Below are 12,927 nucleotides of genomic sequence, written 5' to 3'. Positions count from 1 at the left end.
GCAAGGAAAGGAGACAGGAGAACGAGTCATGCTCCTTTTTGTATTATCCTCGTCTTAGAGCACAGTGGGGATTTGCAGTGAGGGTTTAGTTTAGTTCCAGCTTGTGCACAGCTCTCCCTAATAACCATCCAAGTGACCAGCGCATTCCACGACTGTGGCCCTCTGATTATAAAAGATGTTTCCTCCGAAGACAAAAGAGAACAACTACCCCCAAATCCAAACCAGACTAAAACCGTGGAGAATTTACAAATTTACAATAAAATAAAACCATAGCTAACTTCTAACAGATCAGTGCTCTATCTTTTCAAGCTTTGTCTAGCAACACATCATTCACTTCACTTTAATGTCACCATTACATTATAGTTCGCACCACTGTAATTACCTCTGAAGAGATATCCCAAAAGGATTCAGAAAGGTGTCCAATTATTGTGGCCATTTACATAATGTGTTGACTGTGCTTATTTATGTAATTAGAGTGGTAGAATAATTTGCATGCCAGCTATTAAGATATTCTACAGCCAATTTATAATCTTATATTTTCACGGCATTTATAATGAACATCTTAATGAAAGAAGGCTGACTGACTTCATGGCGTGGATTCTTAGTTTGGGGGATGACAACATTACTTTTTAAAATCTCAGATGAAGACATCTGAAGACCTCAAAAGATTCTTCATCACAGAGCTGCATTGTCTATATTCCAACATGTAGCGGAGCTGTACATAAAAGCTGGAAATGTGAAAATGCTTAAGGAGACAAAGTGCTTTCCCTGGGTGTGTATCACATTAAGCATCTACCATGACCACATGCACAAGGCCTCCATGCATAGCTGAACGTGCAAAGTGCAAAAATGCTGATACCCAGTAACCGCATGGGAGTTGCTCAGATGTAACTAATGACAGCATCTGTTCTTATCTCTTCTGCATTTGTATTTTTTGAGAGAAAAACCCTCCCAACTTCTGCTTCTCTGTGGTAGACGTTGAGAAATATAACATTTACACTGCAACAGTCACAAGTGCGCAGACCTCATGCACAGCATACACAAAATAGCATTTTACGCAATTGAACTGAAGAGTGCGCAGAGTCTTGCTCAATATGCTTCTTCCTTTAACCACAGAATTTACTGCATGTTAAAACAGCTAACAAAATTTTAAATTGTGGTTTTACCGAAATGTACAGCTAACCAACAATTCTCATGTAAGAAAAACTGATAAAGCATTGCAGCATAACAATGCACACATTTAAGATCCAAAAATTTTCAGAAAAATAAGTAATTAGGAAATGTCACAAAGACCTTGGTGGACTTAAGACAATTTGTACAAACTGAGGCGTCAGCCCTGAGACAGGAACAGAGTTTCTGTAGAGGGAAGGCAGTAGGTAGGATTGGCTTTGTAAAGGCAATGCTCTTCCATAGCTCAGGAAGTGGTTTTGGTGAGCCTCATGGGACAGGGACAGCTCCTTCCACCCTACAGGCTAAAATTCTTAAGTTTCACACAGAGCTCCCAATAACCATAAAGGACACTGTTAAAAAAAAAAAAAAAAAAAAGCGCTGTATTCTCTCACCCCATAGATTCCTGCAGTAACATCCACAGTTCTGAATGCATGGAAGAAGTGGTACTTTCCTACAGGAGGAAAGCAGTTACAGTAACATTACGGGCTAAATTAATGTGATATGAATAATGACAACTTACTCCTTAACTGAATGCTAATGTTACCCTGCAGCCCCATGAGATGTTGGCAACACCTGTGCAAGCTAAACCTCAAAACTTAAAGTCTCCATATGCTTGTTCCCTAGAAGGAAGAGTCACCTTTAAAAAAAATATAACCTCTCTTTCTTTACTGTGGTATTTTCCTTTGATACTGGTAAACAGAACATGAAAACTACTCCAGCAATGTAAATCTCCTGAAGGTGAAAACCATACTACTTTGCTACACTAAACCTCATATTGTCTGCATGGCACTTTGTTTTATGTTTGTAATGAGGCACTGTGAAAACGCAAGCGAACTTGACCTTATCCTCATCTTTGGACTTGCAAAATTATCTCTGCTTGAAACTTCCTCACATTTTCTTTCATGTTCCAGATCAAGACTGAGACCAATCAGATAAAGCAGCGTGTCTTGAAGGCTTGACTCACAGCTGTCCAGACAGTTAACCTTAGCTACGGAAGAAAAAAAAATAATCAAACAATCTGTTTTCTTTGCAGACTTACAACCACTGTATCACATGATGTGACACTAATTTCCCAACAGTGTATACTTTGAAGCTGGCAAGTGCTAAGCCATGATTAAAAATTCCAAATGAATGTAAGTACCTGTCACTCAGATGGGTCCCTCAGATGCATTGGTGACCACAGGAAAACAATCAGGAATCCATCTGCCCATTTATGTATGAGGAAGGTGATGCAGAGACCTAATTATAGGGTGAATCAGTCAACTTTCTCAGCAGCTGTAGATTAGAGTTGACTTACAATCAGTCTAAATTAAATGCAGTTAGTTTTTATTTTACCATTAGGATCAAGGATGATACAGTAGACCAAAAAAAACCCCGAAACCAAACCCCCAAAAAACACTATGGGAAATTTTGCATTCTTGCTTCCAAAAACTCACAGGTCTGTTGTGATCAGTTTTACTAACTGGTTCAGAAAAATAGTTGGTTTATCAATTAATTAAAACGTCTCCATGAAACAGCTGTACCAAGTATGCACTATTTGTAATAAATAAATAAGAAGTGTATAACTTCAGTACCTGCAAGGGGAAATTGCGACTTTTGAAATAACCTCACATCAGACAAAAATGACAGCTTTTTACAGACAGTATCTCTTTGATAAGTATACTACAGCTTATTGTATATGCTTTGAATATGCATTTGCAATTAAACAAATATGCAGTGCCTTGTTAGCAGGACAGAGAGTTTTAGGTATTTTTGCTTCTTTGTTAAATCACTCATTCCAGAACCCTTTTAGACTAATAAATTAACTTTAAGTAAAAAGCAGCTAACTGTAGAGGTTGTTAAATTGTAATAAACAGAAATTATAAATGTTAAATACCAAGTGAACACACTAAGTAGGAACACTACAGATGATTTAAATCAAGAACTAAAGCTAGGAAATGAATAGAAAAATTCAAAACATTTTCAATAATTAACAGTTACAGCAAATATTCAAAACAGTTGTTTAGTCTAGATTAAATCCTTATTTGGGACATGTTAGACTAAAAATGCCTACTGATGTTCATGTGCTGGCTTTCTTTCATGGAGGAACAGGAGGAATGTGGGATAGCACCACTGACATTTTGCTCTCAAACACTTACTTGTATAAGTAATTTTACTGCATGAAGAGTCCTGTTGAGTTTACCAGGACTATTTGTGTAAAGACTTCCTCATGGGCATGACTGTTCACAGAATTTAAGGCATTAAAGGCTATTAACTCTCCTCCCTGGTAATAACATTATTTACATATTTCTTCTCAATGAACAGGGCCAGTCATTAAGAGGAAATAAGGAAAAGATTTCACTGGACAATACATTTCTCAAAAGTACAATTATTTAAATCATAGATGGTCAAAGATGCTATCAAGCAAGGAGTTAACTAAAAGCAAATCAGAAGTTTGGAAATCAGTTTAGACTTACAAGCACCTTTTTTTTTTTTTTTTTTTAAAAACACTTATTCTTTAAAAAATCGTCCCAAAAGAGAGAGGGAAAAAAATCCCTGACACGGTAAACATCTGTAGCTTGTGAACACCCTCCTTTGACTACAGTGCAGAAGCTCCCAGGGCAAAACAGTTCCTTCTGCATTACCCACACCGGGAAAAGTGACGCTCAGAAAAATATTACAAAGCAGACTCCTCTCTCTTGTTTTGGCTTACAAATGTCCACATTATTTTTGATGAAAGCAGGAGCTAAATAGTACAGTAGTTTGCCCTTAAATTTTTTGAAAATAGCAGCCCCTTTCACTGTCATAATAATTTTCTCAGGTCACTCAATATCCACGATAGTGTGGGCATATGTTTCTCTACGGAGGACCTCTGTGTTGTGTGTGTGCAGTGCCCCAGTAAATTCCAGGACTCATACAGCAGCGGAGAATATGGTGATTTAAAACCCTTTAAACACACTTCCTTAGGGCTCTCTATGTATTATACACATCAGATGTCCTCTTCTGAAAAATCTTCACTTCCCCCACCTCTTTTCATTTAAGCTGGGAGAAGTCAATGTTAGCATTGGATGCCTCCTTGGATTCTAGTTTCCCTGTGCAATCACAACTGTTTTCAAAAAAGGGATAGCGATGGCATGGCACTCCAGTATTTAGGTCTATACAGACTCACAGTTACCCGATTTGCACATCCACCTACAGTAAGTTCTCTTTCCTTTACAAATCTTTTTTTGCCACTGAAAATGATATTTGTCTCCCCCAAGAGCAATGGGCTTTAAGATACACAGCTATACCAATTCAAAAACTACTCGCAACAAGAAATTAATATCTTGTTAGAAACATGACACTGAAATGATGGCATTATAATCACTGAAAGATTTAAGCGGACATGATTACAGTAATTTATATCTCGATGTGATTACAGTAATTTGTATCTATTAACACACATTTTAAGTCTCTTGCCATGTTAACTTTTTTAAGCAAATGATATGCTTCAACTTAAATGACATGAAATTCACCCCAAATATGTTACTTGTTTCTTTTCAATTTTGTTGCACAACCATAACGTAGTCACAAAACAAAAAGTACCAGCTACCGAAGTATGAAGTTACCTATATGTGATCAGAATGAAGTTGTGGGTATTTCTAGCAGTGCCAGTGAAGACTTTTTTTTGAAGGGTCTTCTGCATAAGTGACATAACTGTTCTCTTCTCTTGACTTCACCTGTCATATAAATATAGCATTAAAGAAACATATCAATGTATCTTCTATCCATATCAGTATATCCCAAGTCAGATTTTGCTTGTATGTCATTCAGATCCATCCGCATTTCCAAACTACAGGGGAGAGGTGATTTCTGAAGAAATATATAAAGCAATTAAAATGAATGCCTAGAGTGGAATCTTGCTAGGATAATAATAGATAAGTAATAACAAGTAAGTAATAACACCTCATACTTTGTGTTGAATGGAATTTGAAAATGCGAATCACTCACCTGAGCAGCAGCTAGGCAGACATGCTATTGGTATTTTACAGCTGAGGAACGTGAGAGGCAGCAACAGAAACATTTGGAAGAAAAATGAAATCAACGCAAGGAAAGGCTTCTCTTCCTTTTCTCTTATGTCTCCCTGTGACATGAGGGCTCTCTAACGATGTTCAAGAACTGGAAAAAAGCTGGTGTTGACCAACACTTCAGTCTACCTACTTTTAACCCACTAGCTGATGTTTAGCTCTTAATGCTGGCCAAGCATTTTCTCCAGAATTTGGATGATCCCTATCTTTGGAGAAGGATGTGTAAGCAGTGGCAAGCACTCAGGTTAGATGATGAGGATAATGAAGAAAAATAACTAACAAACCCCAGAAGCAGGTTAGATAAAAAGGTCACAGACCAAACAGTGCCAAAGTGAATTTGGCATATAGGAAAAGAGAGGGGAGGAAAACCAGCACCAAAACCAAATTACCACTCGTTAGCACCACCTAGAGCAATCCCTTCCTTCTTAGGGCACACAATCAAATGGTATTGATCTTCCCCAAGTTCTAGCAGAATTCAGGCAGAGAGGAATCAAGTTTCAAGACAACAAATCAGGCCCCAGAGCCATGATACATATCTCTGCCTCCTTTCCCTGTTAGGTCGTTGAATTTCCTGGGCAGGATTGAATTCCATCCATTTCTCATTAATCATCATTTTAATGTTTTACATTTACAGTAGCAAGCCAGAGCCAGCAGCACTTTTGCTTGTATCTTAAACTGGCATAATTTCAAAATGTTGTGCCATAATTTCACAAAACAGGCTGGGGACACACTTGATTTGTATTTACTCTTGGCAGCAGTTTATAGCTAAGAAACACTGTGTCAGGATACTAAAATAGTTTTTAAAAGTCCAGGAAAGTGGTCTATACAGAATACCTTTTTGTAGTTAGTTTCAAGCAGCCCATGCATAATGCTGTTACACTGCTGTCTCATAAGAACTGAACAGCAAAGCTGAGCTTTGTTTTATAGGCTGACTTGAGCATGAGTCATGAACATGTGTATTTTTAACTTAAGAGCTAAATCAGAAGGAGTATTTGACTCCAGATACAGCATTTAAATAAATCTACATAGCTGCTAAAACCAATTCCAGAAATTATGTGAGGACATGCAAGGAGGAAAGTGCAAAAGTTAGTTTATATTAAAATTCATGACAAATTGGCTGTTGTGTTAATTAAAAAAAATACAAAGTTCTCCATTTGTCAATTTGATAAAATACATGTTTAAAAAAGCCCAATCCTCCCAGATATTGTTTTTATATGGCTTACTTTGTACAGTTCACATAAAACGAATACATGGTTTATATAATTATTTTTGGAAGCTTTCAAGGATTTCAGAAAATCCTTTAACAAATTGTCAAAAAATATAAGTTAGCCCCTTTAGAAGAAAGAGCAGATAACATACTTATTCATTAATTACCAGACGTTGGTTCAATACCCAACATCTCCCAACTTTCATTACAAAAGTGGCCGTGTTATTTAGCTGTGTTCCTGGCTGCCCAACTTCTTCCTAATTCACCCTAGAATTTCTTGCTACCTCTGCCTACATTATTTATGAAGGTAATACCTTCCCTGAAGCAGAGACTTTGATTTCTTATAAATGTATACAGTAACTAGAACAAAGGGGACCTAAACTAATAACGGAAGATTTAATCACAGTAAATCAAGTAAATATTATGGAACACATTTTACAGCTAGGTAAACTGAACTGAATTGACCAAGGTGATGGAACAAAGTAACAGCAGACTTGGAAATCAAAGCAAGAAATCTTATCTTGCTATTTATTTTAACTAAGCCCACCGGATATAAGCAACACACATGACACACTCTCCATTGCATGCCTTCCCTATGCAGCAGATGTTTCTTAGAGAGAGGCTCGTTACTGTCCAGAGCACTACTTCTTGCTTAATGTCAACCACCAACACAAAAGTTACCTCCCTTGCTGGAAATTATGAATATGCGACAGAAGAGGGGCCGTATATACTATAGACTTCCCTCCCGCCTCCCTTCTTTTTCAAGACAATGTTACATTACCTTTGAAATTTAGATGGAAGAACATACCTATATGGTGAGATAACTCTACCAAGGAGACTGTGCTTTGACTGTTTTTCTGTTTTGTCAACTGTTCAGCTATTAAATGGCCATACTATAGTTATGTCTCAGAATTTTAATCTTCAAAACAAAAAGTACAAGAAGCCTGTAATACTGGGATAAGTATTTTCTTTCCTTTTTTTTTTCCTTCTTTTTAAAAACTGACCACTTCTAACTCTAGAAATAGCAGTATATCACATAAGACAAGAAATTACCTTTAGCTTCATGTTTTTCAAGATGTCTCCCTTTCCCAGCTCTCTCAACTCATCTGTGCTGCATCACTTAAAAATTCCTTATAAAGGTAATACTGAGACCCTTTTCTTCTCCCACTTACTCACACCATGAGACTAATCAATACCAATAGACTTATCATGCTAATGACTGTAAAAGGTTTACAGTCTGTCCCTAATAGAATAATTGAATAAACAATGACAAAGACAGAAAAAAATTCTGTGGTGTTACCCTCACTTTCCCCCAAAAAGCCACATCAGAAGGAAGGAAGGAAGGAAGAATGCTTGACTTGATACACTAAGGAATGCATTTAAATTAAAACCTGATTATTGTCATAATGCATTTGTACTTAGGAAACCCAATGATTAACTGAAGAGAAAATCAAAAGAAATGAAGTGTGGCCTACAATGGACTTGTGGAGGCAGCATTCTTTAGTTGACTAAAAATGCAGATATCTTTATGTAAAACTGCTAGCAGGCTTTGTTTGATTGGGTTTTTTTGTTGTGTTTGGTTTATGTTTTTGATTTTTCAAAAGTCTTAACTTCATGAACTCTGTATAAAATCTAGTTTCAGTACCAATTAATTTCTGTAGCTTAATGAGAAAATATATTCATAGTAATGCAGATTTCATGTGTTTAAATTTCATTTGAATATCTAATGAGGAAAATGCAGACAAAAAAAATTATTGTGCTTCTCCAGGTTGAATGGAAATCAGCTAATGTTACTGTAACAGAACTTCTTGCTGGACAGATTTCATAGACATTTCTAATCTATCTGCAACTTCCTGAGCAGGTGGAATGTGTTTGAAATAGGAGCAGTCCTAGCTTTGCAGTGCTAATTCTATAAATGTGAAACGTGGGCATTTTCTCTGGTAATTTGCAGGTGTCTGTACTGCCACCACCAATGCCACTAACTATTTGACTAACACAATAATATATTGGTCAGTGCTGTGTTAATATTATCTTTTATTTAAATAGAATCATTCATTCATTATTCGTTGTTCATTTGGGAATGTTTCTTTTAATTTTCTGTATTTTTATCTTTTTAAAAACAGCCTATGCTTGGACATTTATATAATAAATTCCTCTTCCAGTTGAGGCTGACTAATATTTCTCACTGTCACTGCAAGTGAGAAAGAGCAACTCAAATCAGAACTGAGTCTCTAAAAAGATGAAATGACCAAAACAGAAGTACTAAAAGTCTGGAGGTGAAAAATAAGTGGTAGGACAACTTCTCGGCCATATATAAAATGTACTGAAACAGTTAAATGATATAGGAAATTCTAGTTGCTGTGATAACACACAACCATCATGACACACTTTGCACTCCAAAAAGGGTTTCCTTTGATGGAATCATCAACAGTCATTATGGTTTTCTTACTTCCTACCTTTAGACTAATGGACATATTACAATACACTAACATATCTACATTTTATTATACATTATAAACTCCCAAGATTTTGTTGGAAAAGGCTGAGAAAAAATGTCACAGAAGAAAGAACAAAGAGGACTGGAAACAGATCCCACCCTTGTCCCAACTAACAAAAGTGTTTCGTGAGCCAAGGACATCATTCACGTGGAGACAGACCACGCCTCTCTCACCTAAAAACTTGCAGTGTTGGTGGTGATTTAATACTTCTAGCCTCGACGGAGCTAGCCTGGCTCAGCAATGTGCTACTTGAAAAGAAAACCACAGCCCAGATTGAAGAGGTTTCATGGAAGTCTCATGAAAACCCCACAGCAGCCAAGACTCCAAGAAAGCTTCCTTCACTACTGTCCTCATGGGACTACTCATATGGGTTTGAAGGCTTGGGTAGACGGGGTCACTGTGTCTTAACCATTACAATCTGGAAAGGAGGGGAAAAAAGAAAGATACTCTAAACATCAAGATTCATGAGGTGGAAAAGCAACAACTCAATGTTCCTTAAACATTAGCACAAAATTCTTGACTTCAGGTCTGACGATAGCTGCATTGGAGTCAGAAAAAGCACTAAGCTAGAGCTGCAATTGACGCTATGATGATAGCAGTCAAATATCACCCCTGTCATTTCTTATGATACAAGCTGTCAGACACAGTTTTCTCTAAAATCATGCAATACTACATACCTTAGCTATATTTTTTTACTACGCATTCTTCCCAATATATAAGAAAAGAATCAAAGCTTAGTATATTTTTGACTCAAACATTCTGGTGTTTTAAACCAGCAGTCAGTAGTCTATGTGATGAATACTAGCATTTTAACATAAATTAAAAGACCTTGATTTATTAGTATTTTATCATTAAATAAAGAGGGGCTACAGGGGCTTGCTTAAAAAACCCCAAACAACTAATAAAGCAGTGGCAAAACAAAATGGAGCATCAATGTACTTCAGAATTTGGAAAGTCTAAAGAAGTTAGTAAACACCCTTATTCCTGTACTTGCTGCTAAGGGTTGCTCCAGACATTTGCCCCTTGTAGAGAAAAGACCCTCTTTCAGTGGGTCAGTGCTGACTTCCACACGCTCTTCCAGATTCTCTCTCCACATTTTCGTATTTTCTTTCACTAACTTGAAAAGTGCAGCCTCAGTCTACCCTGAAAAACGAAGAAAACAAAGGGACCTTGGTTCACACATCATGTCTCAGCAACTCCCATGGCTACTGTGGTTTGGACTTCCATGGTGAAACCAGCAACATTGTGTGGGCAGAGTTTGATTTCCTTGTTTGTATATTGAAAAAAATTGCTCTTCTCTGCAACAACGCATACGACTGGTATATTTTTAATGTGAACAAGCTACCCTAGGAACCTCAGACAACCTGGGAAGCCTAGTAACATCTCTGTGAAATCCTATGATGATAAAAATTAAATCCAGCAGCCTCTACAGTGAAGATAGAGAGGGGAAACTAAGCAATAAAGCCCTAATTTTTTCCTTTATTGTCAATGTCTTTTAGGGCATTTTGTCCACCTGCTTGAAAAAAATTCTCCAATATCAATGAATGTGTTACAGTTCAAGAATAGTTATTTTTCAGTTAAAGTCTCATTAATATTGCCTATAATTACAATACAATTGTCCAATTTCCATTGCTTGCACAAAAAGGACAGTAAAAAGTATGCAGCAAGGTAATAAACTTATCTTACAAAAAAAAGTAGAGATTCACATGTTTAATACTGTTATTTCCTCCTTAGAACGACTGTCCTCTGCCTTTTTAATAAAAAGCAGAAGTGTTATAAAATATATATGAAAAAAAATCATCACTACCAGATGAAAAGGATCCTGGGTAAGTAGCACTCCCAATTTTGCAAGTTATTAAGGCGTAGAGCTGTTTGAAGTTGGAGACCCACACAAACAATGAGCTGCTTTCAAGTGCCAGCATTAGCCCATGTCTTCAGTCCCCGGCTGCCCTTTTTGGGACTATTCCTATAAATGTGACAAGATGTTAGATTGCCAAGATCACCGATTAGAACACTGCAGGTCCTGCCATCTACTAGGAGGAGCATTTGGCCACAGACTTTCATCATTTTAGATATTTTGACCATTAAGTCATGGGTAGCATCATGCTGGGAGTCCTATTTATAGCTCTTATGCTTCATTGTAAGGTCTCAAATTAAAGGTAAAAGATTACTTCAGTTCTTTTATACACAGAAGAAAACTTGTTGAAATAAAGGCAGTTCAGTTGAATTTTCAGAGCAAAAGGAAACCAAGCATTCACGGTGCTGCCTTTGAACAGTGAAAGGAGCTTTTATTCTTTTTATAAAGATCATATTTTATATGAGGTTTATAAATATACTTGGCAAAGAAGTTTCATCCAAATGTTAGCAATTTCATATCTTTCATTTACAGGATATTGACCCAGTTGATTTGTAATTAACTGCAGACCTTTTTCTCATTAGCTTATCGACTGAGGAGTCTGCAATGCATTCTTGACTGTATTATAAATTACAGCCTTGGTTCCAGGGTACATTTGGTTGCAGTTAATTCCGGTTGTCTACATTTTTCACATCGTAAGAGTTACCTGCTGTACATCTTGCCAAACTGTATCCTTTACAGTAGAGAACTACAGGTCCTTTGTTATTGCAGATCCACTTCTATGACTAATAAATCCGATTTTCTACTTATTCAGATTTAAGAATGCAACAGTGAAAACCAAAAAAGCCTTCATTCTCATGCTCTCAAAAAAGGCCTTAGCCAAAGCTCATGAAACCTGCTGGAGGTTTTCCATTGATTTCAGAGAGCTTTGGATCAGTCTCCCAAGTGAGTAGGTTGTTGCAAAAGCAGGCTGGAAGATCATACTTTTTAAAAATAACTAAAACTATAACATGAGGAAAAATCCCGCACACCTTCAAATCATTATTTAAAAAAAAAAAATCCTTTACTGGAAGCCCAGTAAACCTAGCAACATTGTAAACCTTAAAACCTTACATAAAATAAAAGCAAAAAGAGTCCAGGAAAGGAGTAAATTCCAGATTCATTCAAATAGATGCAGGCATTAGGCAATAGCATTTGTAAATGCTTGTTTTTCAGTAAAGGTAAGTTCTCTTATTAAAAATCCCAAACAAACCAACCCTGTGCTTAAAGAGCACTTACCTGATTTCACAATAGTCGAGTTCAGTAATATGCATTAAAGTTAGCATGTAATCAACATTCTGGACCACCTTTAGTGTCTATACAAAAAAAACCAAACACAGTAAGAAATGAATCTGAAGGAAAACTAATTTAGTCTAGATTGTGGCAGGAGAGAACAATGTCACATGCAAAATTTCATTTAAAATAAGCAAGCTGAGAGAGCTCTCACTGCAAAAATTAGAGCCATTTCTTTTTCTGTTCCAGAAGGTGCAGTTCTGAGTATCAGTTGTAGCCACAGATGTGCATCCTGACCAGTTCCAGTCAAATACAGTCTCAGCAGCCCATAATTCCATTTCAGTGTTTTAAGGTTTAAGCTGGAGGCTGCTTTCCCCAAAACGCATCTCCTTGGCACTACAAACACAACGTCCTGAAAATGAAAGGACTTCTCCTTTTCTTAAGTGCCTAAATTACTGACATACTCAAATCATTACCAAGAGGAAACATTGCTTAGAACAGTGGAATTAGGATCCATTCTGGCAAACACTGCAGTGCTGCATTTCCACCAAAAATGGAAAGGCCTCCGAGGCCAGTCACATTTTAGAGGTCCATCTCCTCTCTCTTGATCTTCACAGCAGAATTTCTACTGCCTAAAACCCCAACTATGGGGGAGAAACTAATGTCTTGCTTTTATATAAAGGTTTTCCAGCAAATGAGATAGGATTAAACTATAGAGGATAAACCCATTCCAGCTGAAAAAAACCCCTGCCTCAGCAAGAGTTTCTGTGCCAGTGTAGGCTAAACCAGTTGCTAAAACAGAAGATAGTTCAACACCAGCGAGTTATTTTACCACATTTCTTTCAGGGTCTTTGCCAATAGAGCTATATCACTTTTAGG

At 37.0% G+C, this 12,927-nt stretch overlaps 1 long non-coding RNA gene across 1 annotated transcript; it reads right to left on the bottom strand.

Moving 5' to 3' along the window:
• Positions 1–2,024: 2,024 nt before the first annotated feature.
• Positions 2,025–7,288, bottom strand: LOC121233335. Its single transcript, XR_005932483.1, has 4 exons — positions 7,205–7,288; positions 4,758–4,868; positions 2,312–2,409; positions 2,025–2,158 (listed from the first exon to the last, which is right to left on the bottom strand). It is a non-coding gene; the product is annotated as an uncharacterized LOC121233335 (long non-coding RNA).
• Between the last annotated feature and the right edge of the window lie 5,639 nt (positions 7,289–12,927).

The sequence above is a fragment of the Aquila chrysaetos genome, chromosome 5, assembly GCF_900496995.4.
Source record: "Aquila chrysaetos chrysaetos chromosome 5, bAquChr1.4, whole genome shotgun sequence".
Lineage (NCBI taxonomy): Eukaryota > Metazoa > Chordata > Aves > Accipitriformes > Accipitridae > Aquila > Aquila chrysaetos.
This window is presented reverse-complemented; position numbering and strand designations above follow the sequence as displayed.